We start from the raw sequence: 26,908 nt of genomic DNA on the forward strand, positions 1-26,908 counted from the left end.
TGTGTATGATATGATTTTTTGTCATTTGTGATGGATCAACATGACGGTGCAGTAGTTCACAAATATAGGTTACTTTTCAAGTTAAATAAATGTTCTTTAAGCAAAGGCTCACTTGAAAGTGGACTTGCTAACAAGCCTGTGATATTGATGAGAACACAACTAACAATGTATAAAGAATTGATTTAAAATATGACAAGTGGTGTCAGAAAACCCTTCTTATTTGTGCCAGAAAGACGAGGTGGCCGAGTGGTTAAGGCGATGGACTACTAATCCATTGTGCTCTGCACGCATGGGTTCAAATCCCATCCTCGTCGGTTTGGAATTGTTTGCTTGGAAATGGAATTTTGCAAATAATGCTTCATAAGTGAAGCTGACACTCAAAAGTCAAAAATAAACTAATTCAATTAAGAAATCTACTTCAATGAACAATGCTTTTCATTAAAGACACACATAGAACACATTTAGTGAAAATCTATCATTACTGTTATAGTAGAAGTCATGTCATTGGCCAAATATGTATGTTATGATTTTTTGTCGTTTGTGATGGATCAACATGATGGTGTTCACAAATATAGGTTATGTCTAAAGTTAAATAAATGTTCTTTAAGCAGAGGCTCACTTGAAAGTGGACATGCTAACATGCCTGTGATATTGATGATAACACAACCAATAATGTAAAAATAATTGATTTAAAACAAGACAAGTGGTGTCAGAAAACCCTTCTTTATTTGTGCCAGAAAGACGAGGTGGCCGAGTGGTTAAGGCGATGGACTTCACTTCACTTATGAAGCATTATTTGCAAAAATTCCATTTCCTAGCAAACAATTCCAAACCGATGAGGATGGGATTTGAACCCATGCGTGCAGAACACAATCCATTGTGCTCTGCATCCATGGGTTCAAATCCCATCCTCGTCGGTTTGGAATTATTTGCTTGGAAATTGAATTTTTGCAAATAATGCTTCATAAGTGAAGCAGACATTCAAATGTCAAAAATAATCTAGTTCAATTAAGAAATCTACTTCAATGAACAATGCTTTTCATCAAAGACATACATAGAACACATTTAGTGAAAATCTACCATTACTGTTATATTAGTAGTCATGTCATTGGCCAGATGTGTATGTTATGATTTTTTGTCGTTTGTGATGGATCAACATGATGGTGTAGTAGTTCACAAATATAAGTTACGTTAAAAGTAAAATAAATGTTCTTTAAGCAAAGGCTCACTTGAAAGTGGACTTGCTAACAAGCCTGTGATATTGCTGAGAACACAACCAACAATGTGTAAAGAAATGATTTAAAATATGACAAGTGGTGTCAGACAACTCTTCTTTAATTGTGCCAGAAAGACGAGGTGGCCGAGTGGTTTTGGCGCTGGACTGCTAATCCATTGTGCTCTGCACGCATGGGTTCAAATCCCATCTTTATCGGTTTGGAATTGAATGCTTTGAAATGGAATTTTACAAATAATGCTTCATAAGTGAAGTGACACTCAAATGTCAAAAATACACTAATTCAATTAAGAAATCTACTTCAATGAACAATGCTTTTCATTAAAGACATACATAGCACACATTTAGTGAAAATCTACCATTACTGTTATAGTAGAAGTCATGTCATTGGCCAAAGGTGTATGTTATGATTTTTTGTCGTGTGTGATGGATCAACATGATGGTGTTCACAAATATAGGTTATGTCTAAAGTAAAATAAATGTTCTTTAAGCAAAGGCTCACTTGAATGTGGACATGCTATCAAGCCTGTGATATTGATGAGAACACAACCAATAATGTATAAAGAATTGATTTAAAACAAGACAAGTGGTGTCAGAAAACCCTTCTTTATTTGTGCCAGAATGACGAGGTGGCCGAGTGGTTAAGGCGATGAACTTCACTTCACTTCACATTTGAGTGTCAGCTTCACTTAAGAAGCATTATTTGCAAAAATTCCATTTCCAAGCAAACAATTCCAAACCGATGAGGATGGGATTTGAACCCATGCATGCAGAGCACAATCCATTGTGCTCTCCATGCATGGGTTCAAATCCCATCCTCGTCGGTGTGGAATTGTTTGCTTGGAAATGGAATTTTTGCAAATAATGCTTCTTAAGTGAAGCTGACACTCAAATGTCAAAAATATACTAGTTCATTTAAGAAATCTACTTCAATGAACAATGCTTTTCATTAAAGACATTCATAGCACACATTTAGGGAAAAACTACCATTACTGTTATAGTAGAAGTCATGTCATTGGCCAAATGTGTAAGTTATGATTTTTTGTCATTTGTGATGGATCAACATGATGGTGTAGTAGTTCACAAATATAGGTTACATTTAAAGTAAAATAAATGTTATTTAAGCAAAGGCTCACTTGAAAGTGGACTTGCTAACAAGCCTGTGATATTGATGAGAACACAACCAACAATGTATAAAGAATTGATTTAAAATATGACAAGTGGTGTCTTGAAAACCCTTCTTTTTTGTGCCAGAAAGACGAGGTGGCCGAGTGGTTAAGGTGATGGACTGCTAATCCATTGTTCTCTGCACGCATGGGTTCAAATCCCATCCTCGTCGGTTTGGATTTGTTTGCTTGGAAATGGAATTTTGCAAATAATGCTTCATAAGTGAAGCTGACACTCAAATGTCAAAAATAAACTAATTAAATTAAGAAATCTAGTTCAATGAACAATGCTTTTCATTAAAGACATACATAGCACACATTTAGTGAAAATCTACCATTACTGTTATAGTAGAAGTCATGTCATTGGCCAGATGTGTATGTTATGATTTTTTGTCGTTTGTGATGGATCAACATGCTGGTGTAGTAGTTCACAAATATAGGTTATGTTTAAAGTAAAATAAATGTTCTTTAAGCAAAGGCTCACTTGAAAGTGGAATTGCTAACAAGCCTGTGATATTGCTGAGAACACAACCAACAATGTATAAAGAATTGATTTAAAATATGACAAGTGGTGTCAGAAAACCCTTCTTTATTTGTGCCAGAAAGACGAGGTGGCCGAGTGGTTAAGGCGATGGACTGCTAATCCTTTGTGCTCTGCACGCATGGATTCAAATCCCATCCTTGTCGGTTTGGAATTGTATGCTTGGAAATGGAGTTTTACAAATAATGCTTCATAAGTGTAGTGACACTCAAATGTCAAAAATAAACTAATTCAATTAAAAAATCTAGTTCAATGAACAATGCTTTTCATTAAAGACATACATAGCACACATTTAGTGAAAATCTACTGATACTGTTATAGTAGAAGTCATGTCATTGGCCAGATGTGTATGTTATGATTTTTTGTCATTTGTGATGGATCAACATGATGGTGCAGTAGTTCACAAATATAGGTTACATTTCAAGTAAAATAAATGTTCTTTAAGCAAAGGCTCACTTGAAAGTGGACTTGCTAACAAGCCTGTGATATTGATGAGAACACAACTAACAATGTATAAAGAATTGATTTAAAATATGACAAGTGGTGTCAGAAAACCCTTCTTTTTTGTGCCAGAAAGACGAGGTGGCCGAGTGGTTAAGGCGATGGACTGCTAATCCTTTGTGCTCTGCACGCATGGGTTCAATTTCCATCCCTGTCGGTTTGGAATTGTATGCTTGGAAATGGGATTTTACAAATAATGCTTCATAAGTGAAGTGACACTCAAATGTCAAAAATAAACTAATTCCATTAAGAAATCTACTTCAATGAACAATGCTTTTCATTAAAGACATACATAGCACACATTTAGTGAAAATCTACCATTACTGTTATAGTAGAAGTCATGTCATTGGCCAGATGTGTATGTTATGATTTTTTGTCATTTGTGATGGATCAACATGATGGTGCAGTAGTTCACAAATATAGGTTACATTTCAAGTAAAATAAATGTTCTTTAAGCAAAGGCTCACTTGAATGTGGACATGCTAACAAGCCTGTGATATTGATGAGAACACAACCAATAATGTATAAATAATTGATTTAAAACAATACAAGTGGTGTCAGAAAACCCTTCTTTATTTGTGCCAGAATGAGGAGGTGGCCGAGTGGTTAAGGCGATGAACTTCACTTCACTTCACATATGAAGCATTATTTGCAAAAATTCCATTTCCAAGCAAACAATTCCAAACCAACGAGGATGGGATATGAACCCATGCATGCAGAGCACAATCCATTGTGCTCTCCATGCATGGGTTCAAATCCCATCCTCGTCGGTTTGGAATTGTTTGCTTGGAAATTGAATTTTTGCAAATAATGCTTCTTAAGTGAAGCTGACACTCAAATGTCAAAAATATACTAGTTCAATTAAGAAATCTACTTCAATGAACAATGCTTTTCATTAAAGACATTCATAGCACACATTTAGGGAAAAACTACCATTACTGTTATAGTAGAAGTCATGTCATTGGCCAGATGTGTAAGTTATGATTTTTTGTCATTTGTGATGGATCAACATGATGGTGTAGTAGTTCACAAATATAGGTTACATTTAAAGTAAAATAAATGTTATTTAAGCAAAGTCTCACTTGAAAGTGGACTTGCTAACAAGCCTGTGATATTGCTGAGAACACAACCAACAATGTATAAAAAATTGATTTAAAATATGACAAGTGGTGTCAGAAAACCCTTCTTTATTTGTGCCAGAAAGACGAGGTGGCCGAGTGGTTAAGGCGATGGACTGCTAATCCATTGTGCTCTGCATCCATGGGTTCAAATCCCATCCTCGTCGGTTTGGAATTATTTGCTTGGAAATTGAATTTTTGCAAATAATGCTTCATAAGTGAAGCAGACATTCAAATGTCAAAAATAATCTAGTTTAATTAAGAAATCTACTTCAATGAACAATGCTTTTCATTAAAGACATACATAGAACACATTTAGTGAAAATCTACCATTACTGTTATAGTAGTAGTCATGTCATTGGCCAGATGTGTATGTTATGATTTTTTGTCGTTTGTGATGGATCAACATGATGGTGCAGTAGTTCACAAATATAAGTTACGTTAAAAGTAAAATAAATGTTCTTTAAGCAAAGGCTCTCTTGAAAGTGGACTTGCTAACAAGCCTGTGATATTGCTGAGAACACAACCAACAATGTGTAAAGAAATGATTTAAAATATGACAAGTGGTGTCAGACAACTCTTCTTTATTTGTGCCAGAAAGACGAGGTGGCCGAGTGGTTAAGGCGCTGGATTGCTAATCCATTGTGCTCTGCACGCATGGGTTCAAATCCCATCTTTATCGGTTTGGAATTGAATGCTTTGAAATGTAATTTTACAAATAATGCTTCATAAGTGAAGTGACACTCAAATGTCAAAAATACACTAATTCAATTAAGAAATCTACTTCAATGAACAATGCTTTTCATTAAAGACATACATAGCACACATTTAGTGAAAATCTACCATTACTGTTATAGTAGAAGTCATGTCATTGGCCAGATGTGTATGTTATGATTTTTTGTCATTTGTGATGGATCAACATGATGGTGCAGTAGTTCACATATATAGGTTACATTTCAAGTAAAATAAATGTTCTTTAAGCAAAGGCTCACTTGAAAGTGGACTTGCTAACAAGCCTGTGATATTGATGAGAACACAACCAATAATGTATAAAGAATTGATTTAAAACAAGACAAGTGGTGTCCGAAAACCCTTCTTTATTTGTGCCAGAATGACGAGGTGGCCGAGTGGTTAAGGCGATGAACTTCACTTCACTTCACATATGAAGCATTATTTGCAAAAATTCCATTTCCAAACAAACAATTCCAAACCAACGAGGATCGGATTTGAACCCATGCATGCAGAGCACAATCCATTGTGCTCTCCATGCATGGGTTCAAATCCCATCCTCGTCGGTTTGGAATTGTTTGCTTGGAAATGGAATTTTTGCAAATAATGCTTCTTAAGTGAAGCTGACACTCAAATGTCAAAAATATTCTAGTTCAATTAAGAAATCTACTTCAATGAACAATGCTTTTCATTAAAGACATTCATAGCACACATTTAGGGAAAAACTACCATTACTGTTATAGTAGAAGTCATGTCATTGGCCAAAAGTGTAAGTTATGATTTTTTGTCATTTGTGATGGATCAACATGATGGTGTAGTAGTTCACAAATATAGGTTACATTTAAAGTAAAATAAATGTTATTTAAGCAAAGGCTCACTTGAAAGTGGACTTGCTAACAAGCCTGTGATATTGATGAGAACACAACCAACAATGTATAAAGAATTGATTTCAAATATGACAAGTGGTGTCTTGAAAACCCTTCTTTTTTGTGCCAGAAAGACGAGGTGGCCGAGTGGTTAAGGCGATGGACTGCTAATCCATTGTTCTCTGCACGCATGGATTCAAATCCCATCCTCGGCGGTTTGGAATTGTTTGCTTGGAAATGGAATTTTGCAAATAATGCTTCATAAGTGAAGCTGACACTCAAAAGTCAAAAATAAACTAATTCAATTAAGAAATCTACTTCAATGAACAATGCTTTTCATTAAAGACATACATAGCACACATTTAGTGAAAATCTACCATTACTGTTATAGTAGAAGTCATGTCATTGGCCAGATGTGTATGTTATGATTTTTTGTCGTTTGTGATGGATCAACATGCTGGTGTAGTAGTTCACAAATATAGGTTATGTTTAAAGTCAAATAAATGTTCTTTAAGCAAAGGCTCACTTGAAAGTGGAATTGCTAACAAGCCTGTGATATTGCTGAGAACACAACCAACAATGTATAAAGAATTGATTTAAAATATGACAAGTGGTGTCAGAAAACCCTTCTTTATTTGTGCCAGAAAGACGAGGTGGCCGAGTGGTTAAGGCGATGGACTGCTAATCCTTTGAGCTCTGCACGCATGGATTCAAATCCCATCCTTGTCGGTTTGGAATTGTATGCTTGGAAATGGAGTTTTACAAATAATGCTTCATAAGTGTAGTGACAATCAAATGTCAAAAATAAACTAATTCAATTAAGAAATCTCTTCAATGAACAATGCTTTTCATTAAAGACATACATAGCACACATTTAGTGAAAATCTACCGATACTGTTATAGTAGAAGTCATGTCATTGGCCAGATGTGTATGTTATGATTTTTTGTCATTTGTGATGGATCAACATGATGGTGCAGTAGTTCACAAATATAGGTTACATTTCAAGTAAAATAAATGTTCTTTAAGCAAAGGCTCACTTGAAAGTGGACTTGCTAACAAGCCTGTGATATTGATGAGAACACAACTAACAATGTATAAAGAATTGATTTAAAATATGACAAGTGGTGTCAGAAAACCCTTCTTTTTTGTGCCAGAAAGACGAGGTGGCTGAGTGGTTAAGGCGATGGACTGCTAATCCATTGTGCTCTGCACGCATGGGTTCAAATCCCATCCTCGTCGGTTTGGAATTGTTAGCTTGGAAATGGAATTTTGCAAATAATGCTTCATAAGTGAAGCTGACACTCAAAAGTCAAAAATAAACTAATTCAATTAAGAAATCCTCTTCAATGAACAATGCTTTTCATTAGAGACATACATAGAACACATTTAGTGAAAATCTACCATTACTGTTATAGGAGTAGTCATGTCATTGGCCAGATGTGTATGTTATGTTTTTTTGTCATTTGTGATGGATCAACATGATGGTGCAGTAGTTCACAAATATAGGTTACATTTCAAGTAAAATAAATGTTCTTTAAGCAAAGGCTCACTTGAATGTGGACATGCTAACAAGCCTGTTGTATTGATGAGAACACAACCAATAATGTATAAATAATTGATTTAAAACAATACAAGTGGTGTCAGAAAACCCTTCTTTATTTGTGCCAGAATGAGGAGGTGGCCGAGTAGTTAAGGCGATGAACTTCACTTCACTTCACATATATAGCATTATTTGCAAAAATTCCATTTCCAAGCAAACAATTCCAAACCAACGAGGATGGGATTTGAACCCATGCATGCAGAGCACAATCCATTGTGCTCTCCATGCATGGGTTCAAATCCCATCCTCGTCGGTTTGGAATTGTTTGCTTGGAAATGGAATTTTTGCAAATAATGCTTCTTAAGTGAAGCTGACACTCAAATGTCAAAAATATACTAGTTCAATTAAGAAATCTACTTCAATAAACAATGCTTTTCATTAAAGACATTCATAGCACACATTTAGGGAAAAACTACCATTACTGTTATAGTAGAAGTCATGTCATTGGCCAGATGTGTAAGTTATGATTTTTTGTCATTTGTGATGGATCAACATGATGGTGCAGTAGTTCACAAATACAGGTTACATTTCAAGTAAAATAAATGTTCTTTAAGCAAAGGCTCACTTGAAAGTGGACTTGCTAACAAGCCTGTGATATTGATGAGAACACAACTAACAATGTATAAAGAATTGATTTAAAATATGACAAGTGGTGTCAGAAAACCCTTCTTTTTTGTGCCAGAAAGACGAGGTGGCCGAGTGGTTAAGGCGATGAACTGCTAATCCATTGTGCTCTGCACGCATGGGTTCAAATCCCATCCTCGTCGGTTTGGAATTGTTTGCTTGGAAATGGAATTTTGCAAATAATGCTTCATAAGTGAAGCTGACACTCAAAAGTCAAAAATAAACTAATTCAATAAAGAAATCTACTTCAATGAACAATGCTTTTCATTAAAGACATACATAGAACACATTTAGTGAAAATCTACCATTACTGTTATAGGAGTAGTCATGTCATTGGCCAGATGTGTATGTTATGATTTTTTGTCGTTTGTGATTGATCAACATGATGGTGTAGTAGTTCACAAATATAGGTTACGTTTAAAGTAAAATAAATGTTCTTTAAGCAAAGGCTCACTTGAAAGTGGACTTGCTAACAAGCCTGTGATATTGATGAGAACACAACCAATAATGTATAAATAATTAATTTAAAACAAGACAAGTGGTGTCAGAAAACCCTTCTTTATTTGTGCCAGAAAGACGAGGTGGCCGAGTGGTTAAGGCGATGGACTTCACTTCACTTATAAAACATTATTTGCAAAAATTCCATTTCCTAGCAAACAATTCCAAACCGATGAGGATGGGATTTGAACCCATGCGTGCAGAGCACAATCCATTGTGCTCTGCATCCATGGGTTCAAATCCCATCCTCGTCGGTTTGGAATTATTTGCTTGGAAATTGATTTTTTGCAAATAATGCTTCATAAGTGAAGCAGACATTCAAATGTCAAAAATAAACTAGTTCAATTAAGAAATCTACTTCAATGAACAATGCTTTTCATTAAAGACATACATAGAACACATTTAGTGAAAATCTACCATTACTGTTATAGTAGTAGTCATGTCATTGGCCAGATTTGTATGTTATGATTTTTTGTCATTTGTGATGGATCAACATGATGGTGCAGTAGTTCACAAATATAGGTTACATTTCAAGTAAAATAAATGTTCTTTAAGCAAAGGCTCACTTGAAAGTGGACTTGCTAACAAGCCTGTGATATTGATGAGAACACAACTAACAATGTATAAAGAATTGATTTAAAATATGACAAGTGGTGTCAGAAAACCCTTCTTTTTTGTGCCAGAAAGACGAGGTGGCCGAGTGGTTAAGGCGATGAACTGCTAATCCATTGTGCTCTGCACGCATGGGTTCAAATCCCATCCTCGTCGGTTTGGAATTGTTTGCTTGGAAATGGAATTTTGCAAATAATGCTTCATAAGTGAAGCTGACACTCAAAAGTCAAAAATAAACTAATTCAATTAAGAAATCTACTTCAATGAACAATGCTTTTCATTAAAGACATACATAGAACACATTTAGTGAAAATCTACCATTACTGTTATAGGAGTAGTCATGTCATTGGCCAGATGTGTATGTTTTGATTTTTTGTCGTTTGTGATGGATCAACATGATGGTGTTGTAGTTCACAAATATAGGTTACGTTTAAAGTAAAATAAATGTTCTTTAAGCAAAGGCTCACTTGAAAGTGGTCTTGCTAACAAGCCTGTGATATTGATGAGAACACAACCAATAATGTATAAATAATTGATTTAAAACAAGACAAGTGGTGTCAGAAAACCCTTCTTTATTTGTGCCAGAAAGACGAGGTGGCCGAGTGGTTAAGGCGATGGACTTCACTTCACTTATAAAACATTATTTGCAAAAATTCCATTTCCTAACAAACAATTCCAAACCGATGAGGATGGGATTTGAACCCATGCGTGCAGAGCACAATCCATTGTGCTCTGCATCCATGGGTTCAAATCCCATCCTCGTCGGTTTGGAATTATTTGCTTGGAAATGGAATTTTTGCAAATAATGCTTCATAAGTGAAGCAGACACTCAAATGTCAAAAATAAACTAGTTCAATTAAGAAATCTACTTCAATGAACAATGCTTTTCATTAAAGACATACATAGAACACATTTAGTGAAAATCTACCATTACTGTTATAGTAGTAGTCATGTCATTGGCCAGATTTGTATGTTATGATTTTTTGTCATTTGTGATGGATCAACATGATGGTGCAGTAGTTCACAAATATAGGTTACATTTCAAGTAAAATAAATGTTCTTTAAGCAAAGGCTCACTTGAAAGTGGACTTGCTAACAAGCCTGTGATATTGATGAGAACACAACTAACAATGTATAAAGAATTGATTTAAAATATGACAAGTGGTGTCAGAAAACCCTTCTTTATTTGTGCCAGAATGAGGAGGTGGCCGAGTGGTTAAGGCGATGAACTTCACTTCACTTCACATATGAAGCATTATTTGCAAAAATTCCATTTCCAAGCAAACAATTCCAAACCAACGAGGATGGGATATGAACCCATGCATGCAGAGCACAATCCATTGTGCTCTCCATGCATGGGTTCAAATCCCATCCTCGTCGGTTTGGAATTGTTTGCTTGGAAATGGAATTTTTGCAAATAATGCTTCTTAAGTGAAGCTGACACTCAAATGTCAAAAATATACTAGTTCAATTAAGAAATCTACTTCAATGAACAATGCTTTTCATTAAAGACATTCATAGCACACATTTAGGGAAAAACTACCATTACTGTTATAGTAGAAGTCATGTCATTGGCCAGATGTGTAAGTTATGATTTTTTGTCATTTGTGATGGATCAACATGATGGTGTAGTAGTTCACAAATATAGGTTACATTTAAAGTAAAATAAATGTTATTTAAGCAAAGTCTCACTTGAAAGTGGACTTGCTAACAAGCCTGTGATATTGCTGAGAACACAACCAACAATGTATAAAAAATTGATTTAAAATATGACAAGTGGTGTCAGAAAACCCTTCTTTATTTGTGCCAGAAAGACGAGGTGGCCGAGTGGTTAAGGCGATGGACTGCTAATCCATTGTGCTCTGCATCCATGGGTTCAAATCCCATCCTCGTCGGTTTGGAATTATTTGCTTGGAAATTGAATTTTTGCAAATAATGCTTCATAAGTGAAGCAGACATTCAAATGTCAAAAATAATCTAGTTTAATTAAGAAATCTACTTCAATGAACAATGCTTTTCATTAAAGACATACATAGAACACATTTAGTGAAAATCTACCATTACTGTTATAGTAGTAGTCATGTCATTGGCCAGATGTGTATGTTATGATTTTTTGTCGTTTGTGATGGATCAACATGATGGTGCAGTAGTTCACAAATATAAGTTACGTTAAAAGTAAAATAAATGTTCTTTAAGCAAAGGCTCTCTTGAAAGTGGACTTGCTAACAAGCCTGTGATATTGCTGAGAACACAACCAACAATGTGTAAAGAAATGATTTAAAATATGACAAGTGGTGTCAGACAACTCTTCTTTATTTGTGCCAGAAAGACGAGGTGGCCGAGTGGTTAAGGCGCTGGATTGCTAATCCATTGTGCTCTGCACGCATGGGTTCAAATCCCATCTTTATCGGTTTGGAATTGAATGCTTTGAAATGTAATTTTACAAATAATGCTTCATAAGTGAAGTGACACTCAAATGTCAAAAATACACTAATTCAATTAAGAAATCTACTTCAATGAACAATGCTTTTCATTAAAGACATACATAGCACACATTTAGTGAAAATCTACCATTACTGTTATAGTAGAAGTCATGTCATTGGCCAGATGTGTATGTTATGATTTTTTGTCATTTGTGATGGATCAACATGATGGTGCAGTAGTTCACATATATAGGTTACATTTCAAGTAAAATAAATGTTCTTTAAGCAAAGGCTCACTTGAAAGTGGACTTGCTAACAAGCCTGTGATATTGATGAGAACACAACCAATAATGTATAAAGAATTGATTTAAAACAAGACAAGTGGTGTCCGAAAACCCTTCTTTATTTGTGCCAGAATGACGAGGTGGCCGAGTGGTTAAGGCGATGAACTTCACTTCACTTCACATATGAAGCATTATTTGCAAAAATTCCATTTCCAAACAAACAATTCCAAACCAACGAGGATCGGATTTGAACCCATGCATGCAGAGCACAATCCATTGTGCTCTCCATGCATGGGTTCAAATCCCATCCTCGTCGGTTTGGAATTGTTTGCTTGGAAATGGAATTTTTGCAAATAATGCTTCTTAAGTGAAGCTGACACTCAAATGTCAAAAATATTCTAGTTCAATTAAGAAATCTACTTCAATGAACAATGCTTTTCATTAAAGACATTCATAGCACACATTTAGGGAAAAACTACCATTACTGTTATAGTAGAAGTCATGTCATTGGCCAAAAGTGTAAGTTATGATTTTTTGTCATTTGTGATGGATCAACATGATGGTGTAGTAGTTCACAAATATAGGTTACATTTAAAGTAAAATAAATGTTATTTAAGCAAAGGCTCACTTGAAAGTGGACTTGCTAACAAGCCTGTGATATTGATGAGAACACAACCAACAATGTATAAAGAATTGATTTCAAATATGACAAGTGGTGTCTTGAAAACCCTTCTTTTTTGTGCCAGAAAGACGAGGTGGCCGAGTGGTTAAGGCGATGGACTGCTAATCCATTGTTCTCTGCACGCATGGATTCAAATCCCATCCTCGGCGGTTTGGAATTGTTTGCTTGGAAATGGAATTTTGCAAATAATGCTTCATAAGTGAAGCTGACACTCAAAAGTCAAAAATAAACTAATTCAATTAAGAAATCTACTTCAATGAACAATGCTTTTCATTAAAGACATACATAGCACACATTTAGTGAAAATCTACCATTACTGTTATAGTAGAAGTCATGTCATTGGCCAGATGTGTATGTTATGATTTTTTGTCGTTTGTGATGGATCAACATGCTGGTGTAGTAGTTCACAAATATAGGTTATGTTTAAAGTCAAATAAATGTTCTTTAAGCAAAGGCTCACTTGAAAGTGGAATTGCTAACAAGCCTGTGATATTGCTGAGAACACAACCAACAATGTATAAAGAATTGATTTAAAATATGACAAGTGGTGTCAGAAAACCCTTCTTTATTTGTGCCAGAAAGACGAGGTGGCCGAGTGGTTAAGGCGATGGACTGCTAATCCTTTGAGCTCTGCACGCATGGATTCAAATCCCATCCTTGTCGGTTTGGAATTGTATGCTTGGAAATGGAGTTTTACAAATAATGCTTCATAAGTGTAGTGACAATCAAATGTCAAAAATAAACTAATTCAATTAAGAAATCTCTTCAATGAACAATGCTTTTCATTAAAGACATACATAGCACACATTTAGTGAAAATCTACCGATACTGTTATAGTAGAAGTCATGTCATTGGCCAGATGTGTATGTTATGATTTTTTGTCATTTGTGATGGATCAACATGATGGTGCAGTAGTTCACAAATATAGGTTACATTTCAAGTAAAATAAATGTTCTTTAAGCAAAGGCTCACTTGAAAGTGGACTTGCTAACAAGCCTGTGATATTGATGAGAACACAACTAACAATGTATAAAGAATTGATTTAAAATATGACAAGTGGTGTCAGAAAACCCTTCTTTTTTGTGCCAGAAAGACGAGGTGGCCGAGTGGTTAAGGCGATGGACTGCTAATCCATTGTGCTCTGCACGCATGGGTTCAAATCCCATCCTCGTCGGTTTGGAATTGTTAGCTTGGAAATGGAATTTTGCAAATAATGCTTCATAAGTGAAGCTGACACTCAAAAGTCAAAAATAAACTAATTCAATTAAGAAATCCTCTTCAATGAACAATGCTTTTCATTAGAGACATACATAGAACACATTTAGTGAAAATCTACCATTACTGTTATAGGAGTAGTCATGTCATTGGCCAGATGTGTATGTTATGTTTTTTTGTCATTTGTGATGGATCAACATGACGGTGCAGTAGTTCACAAATATAGGTTACATTTCAAGTAAAATAAATGTTCTTTAAGCAAAGGCTCACTTGAATGTGGACATGCTAACAAGCCTGTTGTATTGATGAGAACACAACCAATAATGTATAAATAATTGATTTAAAACAATACAAGTGGTGTCAGAAAACCCTTCTTTATTTGTGCCAGAATGAGGAGGTGGCCGAGTAGTTAAGGCGATGAACTTCACTTCACTTCACATATATAGCATTATTTGCAAAAATTCCATTTCCAAGCAAACAATTCCAAACCAACGAGGATGGGATTTGAACCCATGCATGCAGAGCACAATCCATTGTGCTCTCCATGCATGGGTTCAAATCCCATCCTCGTCGGTTTGGAATTGTTTGCTTGGAAATGGAATTTTTGCAAATAATGCTTCTTAAGTGAAGCTGACACTCAAATGTCAAAAATATACTAGTTCAATTAAGAAATCTACTTCAATAAACAATGCTTTTCATTAAAGACATTCATAGCACACATTTAGGGAAAAACTACCATTACTGTTATAGTAGAAGTCATGTCATTGGCCAGATGTGTAAGTTATGATTTTTTGTCATTTGTGATGGATCAACATGATGGTGCAGTAGTTCACAAATACAGGTTACATTTCAAGTAAAATAAATGTTCTTTAAGCAAAGGCTCACTTGAAAGTGGACTTGCTAACAAGCCTGTGATATTGATGAGAACACAACTAACAATGTATAAAGAATTGATTTAAAATATGACAAGTGGTGTCAGAAAACCCTTCTTTTTTGTGCCAGAAAGACGAGGTGGCCGAGTGGTTAAGGCGATGAACTGCTAATCCATTGTGCTCTGCACGCATGGGTTCAAATCCCATCCTCGTCGGTTTGGAATTGTTTGCTTGGAAATGGAATTTTGCAAATAATGCTTCATAAGTGAAGCTGACACTCAAAAGTCAAAAATAAACTAATTCAATAAAGAAATCTACTTCAATGAACAATGCTTTTCATTAAAGACATACATAGAACACATTTAGTGAAAATCTACCATTACTGTTATAGGAGTAGTCATGTCATTGGCCAGATGTGTATGTTATGATTTTTTGTCGTTTGTGATTGATCAACATGATGGTGTAGTAGTTCACAAATATAGGTTACGTTTAAAGTAAAATAAATGTTCTTTAAGCAAAGGCTCACTTGAAAGTGGACTTGCTAACAAGCCTGTGATATTGATGAGAACACAACCAATAATGTATAAATAATTAATTTAAAACAAGACAAGTGGTGTCAGAAAACCCTTCTTTATTTGTGCCAGAAAGACGAGGTGGCCGAGTGGTTAAGGCGATGGACTTCACTTCACTTATAAAACATTATTTGCAAAAATTCCATTTCCTAGCAAACAATTCCAAACCGATGAGGATGGGATTTGAACCCATGCGTGCAGAGCACAATCCATTGTGCTCTGCATCCATGGGTTCAAATCCCATCCTCGTCGGTTTGGAATTATTTGCTTGGAAATTGATTTTTTGCAAATAATGCTTCATAAGTGAAGCAGACATTCAAATGTCAAAAATAAACTAGTTCAATTAAGAAATCTACTTCAATGAACAATGCTTTTCATTAAAGACATACATAGAACACATTTAGTGAAAATCTACCATTACTGTTATAGTAGTAGTCATGTCATTGGCCAGATTTGTATGTTATGATTTTTTGTCATTTGTGATGGATCAACATGATGGTGCAGTAGTTCACAAATATAGGTTACATTTCAAGTAAAATAAATGTTCTTTAAGCAAAGGCTCACTTGAAAGTGGACTTGCTAACAAGCCTGTGATATTGATGAGAACACAACTAACAATGTATAAAGAATTGATTTAAAATATGACAAGTGGTGTCAGAAAACCCTTCTTTTTTGTGCCAGAAAGACGAGGTGGCCGAGTGGTTAAGGCAATGGACTGCTAATCCATTGTGCTCTGCACGCATGGGCTCAAATCCCATCCTCGTCGGTTTGGAATTGTTTGCTTGGAAATGGAATTTTGCAAATAATGCTTCATAAGTGAAGCTGACACTCAAAAGTCAAAAATAAACTAATTCAATTAAGAAATCTACTTCAATGAACAATGCTTTTCATTAAAGACATACATAGAACACATTTAGTGAAAATCTACCATTACTGTTATAGGAGTAGTCATGTCATTGGCCAGATGTGTATGTTATGTTTTTTTGTCATTTGTGATGGATCAACATGATGGTGCAGTAGTTCACAAATATAGGTTACATTTCAAGTAAAATAAATGTTCTTTAAGCAAAGGCTCACTTGAATGTGGACATGCTAACAAGCCTGTGATATTGATGAGAACACAACCAATAATGTATAAATAATTGATTTAAAACAAGACAAGTGGTGTCAGAAAACCCTTCTTTATTTGTGCCAGAAAGACGAGGTGGCCGAGTGGTTAAGGCGATGGACTTCACTTCACTTATAAAACATTATTTGCAAAAATTTCATTTCCTAGCAAACAATTCCACACCGATGAGGATGGGATTGGAATCCATGCGTGCAGAGCACAATGGATTGTGCTCTGCACGCATGGGTTCAAATCCCATCCTTGTCGGTTTGGAATTATATGCTTGGAAATGGAATTTTACAAATAATGCTTCATAAGTGAAGCAGACACTCAAATGTCAAAAATAAACTAATTCATTTAAGAAATCTAGTTCAATGAACAATGCTTTTCATTAAAGACATACATAGCACACATTTAGTGAAAATCTACCATTACTGTTATAGTAGAAGTCATATCATTGGCCAGATGTGTATGTTATGATTTTTTGTCATTTGTGATGGATCAACATGATGGTGCAGTTGTTCACAAATATAGGTTACATTTCAAGTAAAATAAATGTTCTTTAAGCAAAGGCTCACTTGAAAGTGGACTTGCTAACAAGCCTGTGATATTGATAAGAACACAACTAACAATGTATAAAGAATTGATTTAAAATATAACAAGTGGTGTCAGAAAACCCTTCTTTTATGTGCCAGAAAGACGAGGTGGCCGAGTGGTTAAGGCGATGGACTGCTAATCCATTGTGCTCTGAACGCATGGGTTCAAATCCCATCCTCGTCGGTTTGGAATTGTTTGCTTGGAAATGGAATTTTGCAAATAATGCTTCATAAGTGAAGCTGACACTCAAAAGTCAAAAATAAACTAATTCAATTAAGAAATCTACTTCAATGAACAATGCTTTTCATTAAAGACATACATAGAACACATTTAGTGAAAATCTACCATTACTGTTATAGGAGTAGTCATGTCATTGGCCAGATGTGTATGTTTTGATTTTTTGTCGTTTGTGATGGATCAACATGATGGTGTTGTAGTTCACAAATATAGGTTACGTTTAAAGTAAAATAAATGTTCTTTAAGCAAAGGCTCACTTGAAAGTGGTCTTGCTAACAAGCCTGTGATATTGATGAGAACACAACCAATAATGTATAAATAATTGATTTAAAACAAGACAAGTGGTGTCAGAAAACCCTTCTTTATTTGTGCCAGAAAGACGAGGTGGCCGAGTGGTTAAGGCGATGGACTTCACTTCACTTATAAAACATTATTTGCAAAAATTCCATTTCCTAACAAACAATTCCAAACCGATGAGGATGGGATTTGAACCCATGCGTGCAGAGCACAATCCATTGTGCTCTGCATCCATGGGTTCAAATCCCATCCTCGTCGGTTTGGAATTATTTGCTTGGAAATGGAATTTTTGCAAATAATGCTTCATAAGTGAAGCAGACACTCAAATGTCAAAAATAAACTAGTTCAATTAAGAAATCTACTTCAATGAACAATGCTTTTCATTAAAGACATACATAGAACACATTTAGTGAAAATCTACCATTACTGTTATAGTAGTAGTCATGTCATTGGCCAGATTTGTATGTTATGATTTTTTGTCATTTGTGATGGATCAACATGATGGTGCAGTAGTTCACAAATATAGGTTACATTTCAAGTAAAATAAATGTTCTTTAAGCAAAGGCTCACTTGAAAGTGGACTTGCTAACAAGCCTGTGATATTGATGAGAACACAACTAACAATGTATAAAGAATTGATTTAAAATATGACAAGTGGTGTCAGAAAACCCTTCTTTTTTGTGCCAGAAAGACGAGGTGGCCGAGTGGTTAAGGCGATGGACTGCTAATCCATTGTGCTCTGCACGCATGGGCTCAAATCCCATCCTCGTCGGTTTGGAATTGTTTGCTTGGAAATGGAATTTTGCAAATAATGCTTCATAAGTGAAGCTGACACTCAAAAGTCAAAAATAAACTAATTCAATTAAGAAATCTACTTCAATGAACAATGCTTTTCATTAAAGACATACATAGAACACATTTAGTGAAAATCTACCATTACTGTTATAGGAGTAGTCATGTCATTGGCCAGATGTGTATGTTATGATTTTTTGTCGTTTGTGATTGATCAACATGATGGTGTAGTAGTTCACAAATATAGGTTACGTTTAAAGTAAAATAAATGTTCTTTAAGCAAAGGCTCACTTGAAAGTGGACTTGCTAACAAGCCTGTGATATTGATGAGAACACAACCAATAATGTATAAATAATTAATTTAAAACAAGACAAGTGGTGTCAGAAAACCCTTCTTTATTTGTGCCAGAAAGACGAGGTGGCCGAGTGGTTAAGGCGATGGACTTCACTTCACTTATAAAACATTATTTGCAAAAATTCCATTTCCTAGCAAACAATTCCAAACCGATGAGGATGGGATTTGAACCCATGCGTGCAGAGCACAATCCATTGTGCTCTGCATCCATGGGTTCAAATCCCATCCTCGTCGGTTTGGAATTATTTGCTTGGAAATTGATTTTTTGCAAATAATGCTTCATAAGTGAAGCAGACATTCAAATGTCAAAAATAAACTAGTTCAATTAAGAAATCTACTTCAATGAACAATGCTTTTCATTAAAGACATACATAGAACACATTTAGTGAAAATCTACCATTACTGTTATAGGAGTAGTCATGTCATTGGCCAGATGTGTATGTTTTGATTTTTTGTCGTTTGTGATGGATCAACATGATGGTGTTGTAGTTCACAAATATAGGTTACGTTTAAAGTAAAATAAATGTTCTTTAAGCAAAGGCTCACTTGAAAGTGGTCTTGCTAACAAGCCTGTGATATTGATGAGAACACAACCAATAATGTATAAATAATTGATTTAAAACAAGACAAGTGGTGTCAGAAAACCCTTCTTTATTTGTGCCAGAAAGACGAGGTGGCCGAGTGGTTAAGGCGATGGACTTCACTTCACTTATAAAACATTATTTGCAAAAATTCCATTTCCTAACAAACAATTCCAAACCGATGAGGATGGGATTTGAACCCATGCGTGCAGAGCACAATCCATTGTGCTCTGCATCCATGGGTTCAAATCCCATCCTCGTCGGTTTGGAATTATTTGCTTGGAAATGGAATTTTTGCAAATAATGCTTCATAAGTGAAGCAGACACTCAAATGTCAAAAATAAACTAGTTCAATTAAGAAATCTACTTCAATGAACAATGCTTTTCATTAAAGACATACATAGAACACATTTAGTGAAAATCTACCATTACTGTTATAGTAGTAGTCATGTCATTGGCCAGATTTGTATGTTATGATTTTTTGTCATTTGTGATGGATCAACATGATGGTGCAGTAGTTCACAAATATAGGTTACATTTCAAGTAAAATAAATGTTCTTTAAGCAAAGGCTCACTTGAAAGTGGACTTGCTAACAAGCCTGTGATATTGATGAGAACACAACTAACAATGTATAAAGAATTGATTTAAAATATGACAAGTGGTGTCAGAAAACCCTTCTTTTTTGTGCCAGAAAGACGAGGTGGCCGAGTGGTTAAGGCGATGGACTGCTAATCCATTGTGCTCTGCACGCATGGGCTCAAATCCCATCCTCGTCGGTTTGGAATTGTTTGCTTGGAAATGGAATTTTGCAAATAATGCTTCATAAGTGAAGCTGACACTCAAAAGTCAAAAATAAACTAATTCAATTAAGAAATCTACTTCAATGAACAATGCTTTTCATTAAAGACATACATAGAACACATTTAGTGAAAATCTACCATTACTGTTATAGGAGTAGTCATGTCATTGGCCAGATGTGTATGTTATGTTTTTTTGTCATTTGTGATGGATCAACATGATGGTGCAGTAGTTCACAAATATAGGTTACATTTCAAGTAAAATAAATGTTCTTTAAGCAAAGGTTCACTTGAATGTGGACATGCTAACAAGCCTGTGATATTGATGAGAACACAACCAATAATGTATAAATAATTGATTTAAAACAAGACAAGTGGTGTCAGAAAACCCTTCTTTATTTGTGCCAGAAAGACGAGGTGGCCGAGTGGTTAAGGCGATGGACTTCACTTCACTTATAAAACATTATTTGCAAAAATTCCATTTCCTAGCAAACAATTCCACACCGATGAGGATGGGATTTGAATCCATGCGTGCAGAGCACAATGGATTGTGCTCTGCACGCATGGGTTCAAATCCCATCCTTGTCGGTTTGGAATTATATGCTTGGAAATGGAATTTTACAAATAATGCTTCATAAGTGAAGCAGACACTCAAATGTCAAAAATAAACTAGTTCAATTAAGAAATCTACTTCAATGAACAATGTTTTTCATTAAAGACATACATAGAACACATTTAGTGAAAATCTACCATTACTGTTATAGTAGTAGTCTTGTCATTGGCCAGATTTGTATGTTATGATTTTTTGTTGTTTGTGATGGATCAACATGATGGTGTAGTAGTTCACAAATATAAGTTACGTTTAAAGTAAAATAAATGTTCTTTAAGCAAAGGCTCACTTGAAAGTGGACTTGCTAACAAGCCTGTGATATTGATGAGAACACAACCAACAATGTATAAAGAATTGATTTAAAATATGACAAGTGGTGTCAGAAAACCCTTCTCTTCTGTGCCAGAAAGACGAGGTGGCCGAGTGGTTAAGGCGATGGACTGCTAATCCATTGTGCTCTGCACGCATGGGTTCAAATCCCATCTTTATCGGTTTGGAATTGAATGCTTTGAAATGGAGTTTAACAAATAATGCTTTATAAGTGAAGTGACACTCAAATGTCAAAAATAAACTAATTCAATTAAGAAATCTACTTCAATGAACAATGCTTTTCATTAAAGACATACATAGCACACATTTATTGAAAATCTACCATTACTGTTATAGTATAAGTCATGTCATTGGCCAGATGTGTATGTTATGATTTTTTGTCATTTGTGATGGATCAACATGATGATGAAGTAGTTCACAAATATAGGTTACATTTCAAGTATATTAAATGTTCTTTAAGCAAAGGCTCACTTGAAAGTGGACTTGCTAACAAGCCTGTGATATTGATGAGAACACAACCAACAAAGTATAAAGAATTGATTTAAAATATGACAAGTGGTGTCCGAAAACCCTTCTTTTTTGTGCCAGAAAGACGAGGTGGCCGAGTGGTTAAGGCGATGGACTGCTAATCCATTGTGCTCTGCACGCATGAGTTCAAATCCCATCATTGTCGGTTTGGAATTGTATGCTTGGAAATGGAGTTTTACAAATAATGCTTCATAAGTGTAGTGACACTCAAATGTCAAAAATAAACTAATTCAATTAAGAAATCTAGTTCAATGAACAATGCTTTTCATTAAAGACATACATAGCACACATTTAGTGAAAATCTACCGATACTGTTATAGTAGAAGGCATGTCATTGGCCAGATGTGTATGTTATGATTTTTTGTCATTTGTGATGGATCAACATGATGGTGCAGTAGTTCACAAATATAGGTTACATTTCAAGTAAAATAAATGTTCTTTAAGCAAAGGCTCACTTGAAAGTGGACTTGCTAACAAGCCTGTGATATTGATGAGAACACAACTAACAATGTATAAAGAATTGATTTAAAATATGACAAGTGGTGTCAGAAAACCCTTCTTTTTTGTGCCAGAAAGACGAGGTGGCCGAGTGGTTAAGGCGATGGACTGCTAATCCATTGTGCTCTGCACGCATGGGTTCAAATCCCATCCTCGTCGGTTTGGAATTGCTTGCTTGGAAATGGAATTTTGCAAATAATGCTTCATAAGTGACGCTGACACTCAAAAGTCAAAAATAAACTAATTCAATTAAGAAATCTACTTCAATGAACAATGCTTTTCATTAAAGACATACATAGAACACATTTAGTGAAAATCTACCATTACTGTTATAGGAGTAGTCATGTCATTGGCCAGATGTGTATGTTATGTTTTTTTGTCATTTGTGATGGATCAACATGATGGTGCAGTAGTTCACAAATATAGATTACATTTCAAGTAAAATAAATGTTCTTTAAGCAAAGGCTCACTTGAATGTGGACATGCTAACAAGCCTGTGATATTGATGAGAACACAACCAATAAAGTAAAAATAATTGATTTAAAACAAGACAAGTGGTGTCAGAAAACCCTTCTTTATTTGTGCCAGAATGAGGAGGTGGCCGAGTGGTTAAGGCGATGAACTTCACTTCACTTCACATATGAAGCATTATTTGCAAAAATTCCATTTCCAAGCAAACAATTCCAAACCAACGAGGATGGGATTTGAACCCATGCATGCAGAGCACAATCCATTGTGCTCTCCATGCATGGGTTCAAATCCCATTCTCGTCGGTTTGGAATTGTTTGCTTGGAAATGGAATTTTTGCAAATAATGCTTCTTAAGTGAACCTGACACTCAAATGTCAAAAATATACTAGTTCAATTAAGAAATCTACTTCAATAAACAATGCTTTTCATTAAAGACATTCATAGCACACATTTAGGGAAAAACTACCATTACTGTTATAGTAGAAGTCATGTCATTGGCCAAATGTGTAAGTTATGATTTTTTGTCATTTGTGATGGATCAACATGATGGTGTAGTAGTTCACAAATATAGGTTACATTTAAAGTAAAATAAATGTTATTTAAGCAAAGGCTCACTTGAAAGTGGACTTGCTAACAAGCCTGTGATATTGATGAGAACACAACCAACAATGTATAAAGAATTGATTTAAAATATGACAAGTGGTGTCTTGAAAACCCTTCTTTTTTGTGCCAGAAAGACGAGGTGGCCGAGTGGTTAAGGCGATGGACTGCTAATCCATTGTGCTCTGCACGCATGGGTTCAAATCCCATCCTCGTCGGTTGGGAATTGTTTGCTTGGAAATGGAATTTTGCAAATAATGCTTCATAAGTGAAGCTGACACTCAAAAGTCAAAAATAAACTAATTCAATTAAGAAATCTACATCAATGAACAATGCTTTTCATTAAAGACATACATAGCACACATTTAGTGAAAATCTACCATTACTGTTATAGTAGAAGTCATGTCATTGGCCTGATGTGTATGTTATGATTTTTTGTCGTTTGTGATGGATCAACATGCTGGTGTAGTAGTTCACAAATATAGGTTATGTTTAAAGTAAAATAAATGTTCTTTAAGCAAAGGCTCACTTGAAAGTGGAATTGCTAACAAGCCTGTGATATTGATGAGAACACAACCAATAATGTATAAATAATTAATTTAAAACAAGACAAGTGGTGTCAGAAAACCCTTCTTTATTTGTGCCAGAAAGACGAGGTGGCCGAGTGGTTAAGGCGATGGACTTCACTTCACTTATAAAACATTATTTGCAAAAATTCCATTTCCTAGCAAACAATTCCAAACCGATGAGGATGGGATTTGAACCCATGCATGCAGAACACAATGGATTGTGCTCTGCACGCATGGGTTCAAATCCCATCCTTGTCGGTTTGGAATTATTTGCTTGGAAATTGAATTTTTGCAAATAATGCTTCATAAGTGAAGCAGACACTCAAATGTCAAAAATAAACTAGTTCAATTAAGAAATCTACTTCAATGAACAATGCTTTTCATTAAAGACATACATAGAACACATTTAGTGAAAATCTACCATTACTGTTATAGTAGTAGTCATGTCATTGGCCAGATTTGTATGTTATGATTTTTTGTCATTTGTGATGGATCAACATGATGGTGCAGTAGTTCACAAATATAGGTTACATTTCAAGTAAAATAAATGTTCTTTAAGCAAAGGCTCACTTGAAAGTGGACTTGCTAACAAGCCTGTGATATTGATAAGAACACAACTAACAATGTATAAAGAATTGATTTAAAATATAACAAGTGGTGTCAGAAAACCCTTCTTTTTTGTGCCAGAAAGACGAGGTGGCCGAGTGGTTAAGGCGATGGACTGCTAATCCATTGTGCTCTGCACGCATGGGTTCAAATCCCATCCTCGTCGTTTTGGAATTGTTTGCTTGGAAATGGAATTTTGCAAATAATGCTTCATAAGTGAAGCTGACACTCAAAAGTCAAAAATAAACTAATTCTATTAAGAAATCTACTTCAATGAACAATGCTTTTCATTAAAGACAAACATAGAACACATTTAGTGAAAATCTACCATTACTGTTATAGGAGTAGTCATGTCATTGGCCAGATGTGTATGTTATGATTTTTTGTCGTTTGTGATGGATCAACATGATGGTGTTGTAGTTCACAAATATAGGTTACGTTTAAAGTAAAATAAATGTTCTTTAAGCAAAGGCTCACTTGAAAGTGGTCTTGCTAACAAGCCTGTGATATTGATGAGAACACAACCAATAATGTATAAATAATTGATTTAAAACAAGACAAGTGGTGTCAGAAAACCCTTCTTTATTTGTGTCAGAAAGACGAGGTGGCCGAGTGGTTAAGGCGATGGACTTCACTTCACTTATAAAACATTATTTGCAAAAATTCCATTTCCTAACAAACAATTCCAAACCGATGAGGATGGGATTTGAACCCATGCGTGCAGAGCACAATCCATTGTGCTCTGCATCCATGGGTTCAAATCCCATCCTCGTCGGTTTGGAATTATTTGCTTGGAAATGGAATTTTTGCAAATAATGCTTCATAAGTGAAGCAGACACTCAAATGTCAAAAATAAACTAGTTCAATTAAGAAATCTACTTCAATGAACAATGTTTTTCATTAAAGACATACATAGAACACATTTAGTGAAAATCTACCATTACTGTTATAGTAGTAGTCTTGTCATTGGCCAGATTTGTATGTTAGGATTTTTTGTTGTTTGTGATGGATCAACATGATGGTGTAGTAGTTCACAAATATAAGTTACGTTTAAAGTAAAATAAATGTTCTTTAAGCAAAGGCTCACTTGAAAGTGGACTTGCTAACAAGCCTGTGATATTGATGAGAGCACAACCAACAATGTATAAAGAATTGATTTAAAATATGACAAGTGGTGTCAGAAAACCCTTCTCTTTTGTGCCAGAAAGACGAGGTGGCCGAGTGGTTAAGGCGATGGACTGCTAATCCATTGTGCTCTGCACGCATGGGTTCAAATTCCATCTTTATCGGTTTGGAATTGAATGCTTTGAAATGGAGTTTAACAAATAATGCTTTATAAGTGAAGTGACACTCAAATGTCAAAAATAAACTAATTCAATTAAGAAATCTACTTCAATGAACAATGCTTTTCATTAAAGACATACATAGCACACATTTAGTGAAAATCTACCATTACTGTTATAGTATAAGTCATGTCATTGGCCAGATGTGTATGTTATGATTTTTTGTCATTTGTGATGGATCAACATGATGATGAAGTAGTTCACAAATATAGGTTACATTTCAAGTATATTAAATGTTCTTTAAGCAAAGGCTCACTTGAAAGTGGACTTGCTAACAAGCCTGTGATATTGATGAGAACACAAACAACAAAGTATAAAGAATTGATTTAAAATATGACAAGTGGTGTCCGAAAACCCTTCTTTTTTGTGCCAGAAAGACGAGGTGGCCGAGTGATTAAGGCGATGGACTGCTAATCCATTGAGCTCTGCACGCATGAGTTCAAATCCCATCATTGTCGGTTTGGAATTGTATGCTTGGAAATGGAGTTTTACAAATAATGCTTCATAAGTGTAGTGACGCTCAAATGTCAAAAATAAACTAATTCAATTAAGAAATCTAGTTCAATGAACAATGCTTTTCATTAAAGACATACATAGCACACATTTAGTGAAAATCTAACGATAATGTTATAGTAGAAGGCATGTCATTGGCCAGATGTGTATGTTATGATTTTTTGTCATTTGTGATTGATCAACATGATGGTGTAGTAGTTCACAAATATAGGTTACGTTTAAAGTAAAATAAATGTTCTTTAAGCAAAGGCTCACTTGAAAGTCGACTTGATAACAAGCCTGTGATATTGATGAGAACACAACCAATAATGTATAAATAATTAATTTAAAACAAGACAAGTGGTGTCAGAAAACCCTTCTTTATTTGTGCCAGAAAGACGAGGTGGCCGAGTGGTTAAGGCGATGGACTTCACTTCACTTATAAAACATTATTTGCAAAAATTCCATTTCCTAGCAAACAATTCCAAACCGATGAGGATGGGATTTGAACCCATGCGTGCAGAGCACAATGGATTGTGCTCTGCACGCATGGGTTCAA

The 26,908-nt window shown here is 35.2% G+C and overlaps 17 non-coding genes across 17 annotated transcripts; all 17 read left to right on the forward strand.

The window, feature by feature from the left end:
* Positions 1–232: 232 nt before the first annotated feature.
* On the forward strand, positions 233–314 carry TRNAS-ACU (transfer RNA serine (anticodon ACU)). The gene has a single exon. It is a non-coding gene; the product is annotated as a tRNA-Ser (tRNA).
* A 2,177-nt stretch (positions 315–2,491) lies between these two features.
* TRNAS-GCU (transfer RNA serine (anticodon GCU)) lies at positions 2,492–2,573 on the forward strand. The gene has a single exon. It is a non-coding gene; the product is annotated as a tRNA-Ser (tRNA).
* Positions 2,574–4,645: 2,072 nt separating this feature from the next.
* Positions 4,646–4,727, forward strand: TRNAS-GCU (transfer RNA serine (anticodon GCU)). Its single transcript has one exon. It is a non-coding gene; the product is annotated as a tRNA-Ser (tRNA).
* A 2,586-nt stretch (positions 4,728–7,313) lies between these two features.
* On the forward strand, positions 7,314–7,395 carry TRNAS-GCU (transfer RNA serine (anticodon GCU)). Its single transcript has one exon. It is a non-coding gene; the product is annotated as a tRNA-Ser (tRNA).
* A 1,046-nt stretch (positions 7,396–8,441) lies between these two features.
* Positions 8,442–8,523, forward strand: TRNAS-GCU (transfer RNA serine (anticodon GCU)). The gene has a single exon. It is a non-coding gene; the product is annotated as a tRNA-Ser (tRNA).
* Positions 8,524–9,564: 1,041 nt separating this feature from the next.
* TRNAS-GCU (transfer RNA serine (anticodon GCU)) lies at positions 9,565–9,646 on the forward strand. Its single transcript has one exon. It is a non-coding gene; the product is annotated as a tRNA-Ser (tRNA).
* Positions 9,647–11,303: 1,657 nt separating this feature from the next.
* Positions 11,304–11,385, forward strand: TRNAS-GCU (transfer RNA serine (anticodon GCU)). The gene has a single exon. It is a non-coding gene; the product is annotated as a tRNA-Ser (tRNA).
* Positions 11,386–13,971: 2,586 nt separating this feature from the next.
* TRNAS-GCU (transfer RNA serine (anticodon GCU)) lies at positions 13,972–14,053 on the forward strand. The gene has a single exon. It is a non-coding gene; the product is annotated as a tRNA-Ser (tRNA).
* A 1,046-nt stretch (positions 14,054–15,099) lies between these two features.
* TRNAS-GCU (transfer RNA serine (anticodon GCU)) lies at positions 15,100–15,181 on the forward strand. Its single transcript has one exon. It is a non-coding gene; the product is annotated as a tRNA-Ser (tRNA).
* A 1,041-nt stretch (positions 15,182–16,222) lies between these two features.
* Positions 16,223–16,304, forward strand: TRNAS-GCU (transfer RNA serine (anticodon GCU)). The gene has a single exon. It is a non-coding gene; the product is annotated as a tRNA-Ser (tRNA).
* Positions 16,305–17,344: 1,040 nt separating this feature from the next.
* On the forward strand, positions 17,345–17,426 carry TRNAS-GCU (transfer RNA serine (anticodon GCU)). The gene has a single exon. It is a non-coding gene; the product is annotated as a tRNA-Ser (tRNA).
* A 1,041-nt stretch (positions 17,427–18,467) lies between these two features.
* On the forward strand, positions 18,468–18,549 carry TRNAS-GCU (transfer RNA serine (anticodon GCU)). Its single transcript has one exon. It is a non-coding gene; the product is annotated as a tRNA-Ser (tRNA).
* A 1,651-nt stretch (positions 18,550–20,200) lies between these two features.
* Positions 20,201–20,282, forward strand: TRNAS-GCU (transfer RNA serine (anticodon GCU)). The gene has a single exon. It is a non-coding gene; the product is annotated as a tRNA-Ser (tRNA).
* Positions 20,283–21,322: 1,040 nt separating this feature from the next.
* TRNAS-GCU (transfer RNA serine (anticodon GCU)) lies at positions 21,323–21,404 on the forward strand. The gene has a single exon. It is a non-coding gene; the product is annotated as a tRNA-Ser (tRNA).
* A 942-nt stretch (positions 21,405–22,346) lies between these two features.
* Positions 22,347–22,428, forward strand: TRNAS-GCU (transfer RNA serine (anticodon GCU)). Its single transcript has one exon. It is a non-coding gene; the product is annotated as a tRNA-Ser (tRNA).
* A 1,047-nt stretch (positions 22,429–23,475) lies between these two features.
* Positions 23,476–23,557, forward strand: TRNAS-GCU (transfer RNA serine (anticodon GCU)). The gene has a single exon. It is a non-coding gene; the product is annotated as a tRNA-Ser (tRNA).
* A 1,041-nt stretch (positions 23,558–24,598) lies between these two features.
* On the forward strand, positions 24,599–24,680 carry TRNAS-GCU (transfer RNA serine (anticodon GCU)). The gene has a single exon. It is a non-coding gene; the product is annotated as a tRNA-Ser (tRNA).
* The last annotated feature ends 2,228 nt before the right edge of the window (positions 24,681–26,908 follow it).

Source organism: Taudactylus pleione, unplaced genomic scaffold (genome assembly GCF_031769625.1).
Source record: "Taudactylus pleione unplaced genomic scaffold, aTauple2 ptg000680l, whole genome shotgun sequence".
Classification (NCBI taxonomy): Eukaryota; Metazoa; Chordata; class Amphibia; order Anura; family Myobatrachidae; genus Taudactylus; species Taudactylus pleione.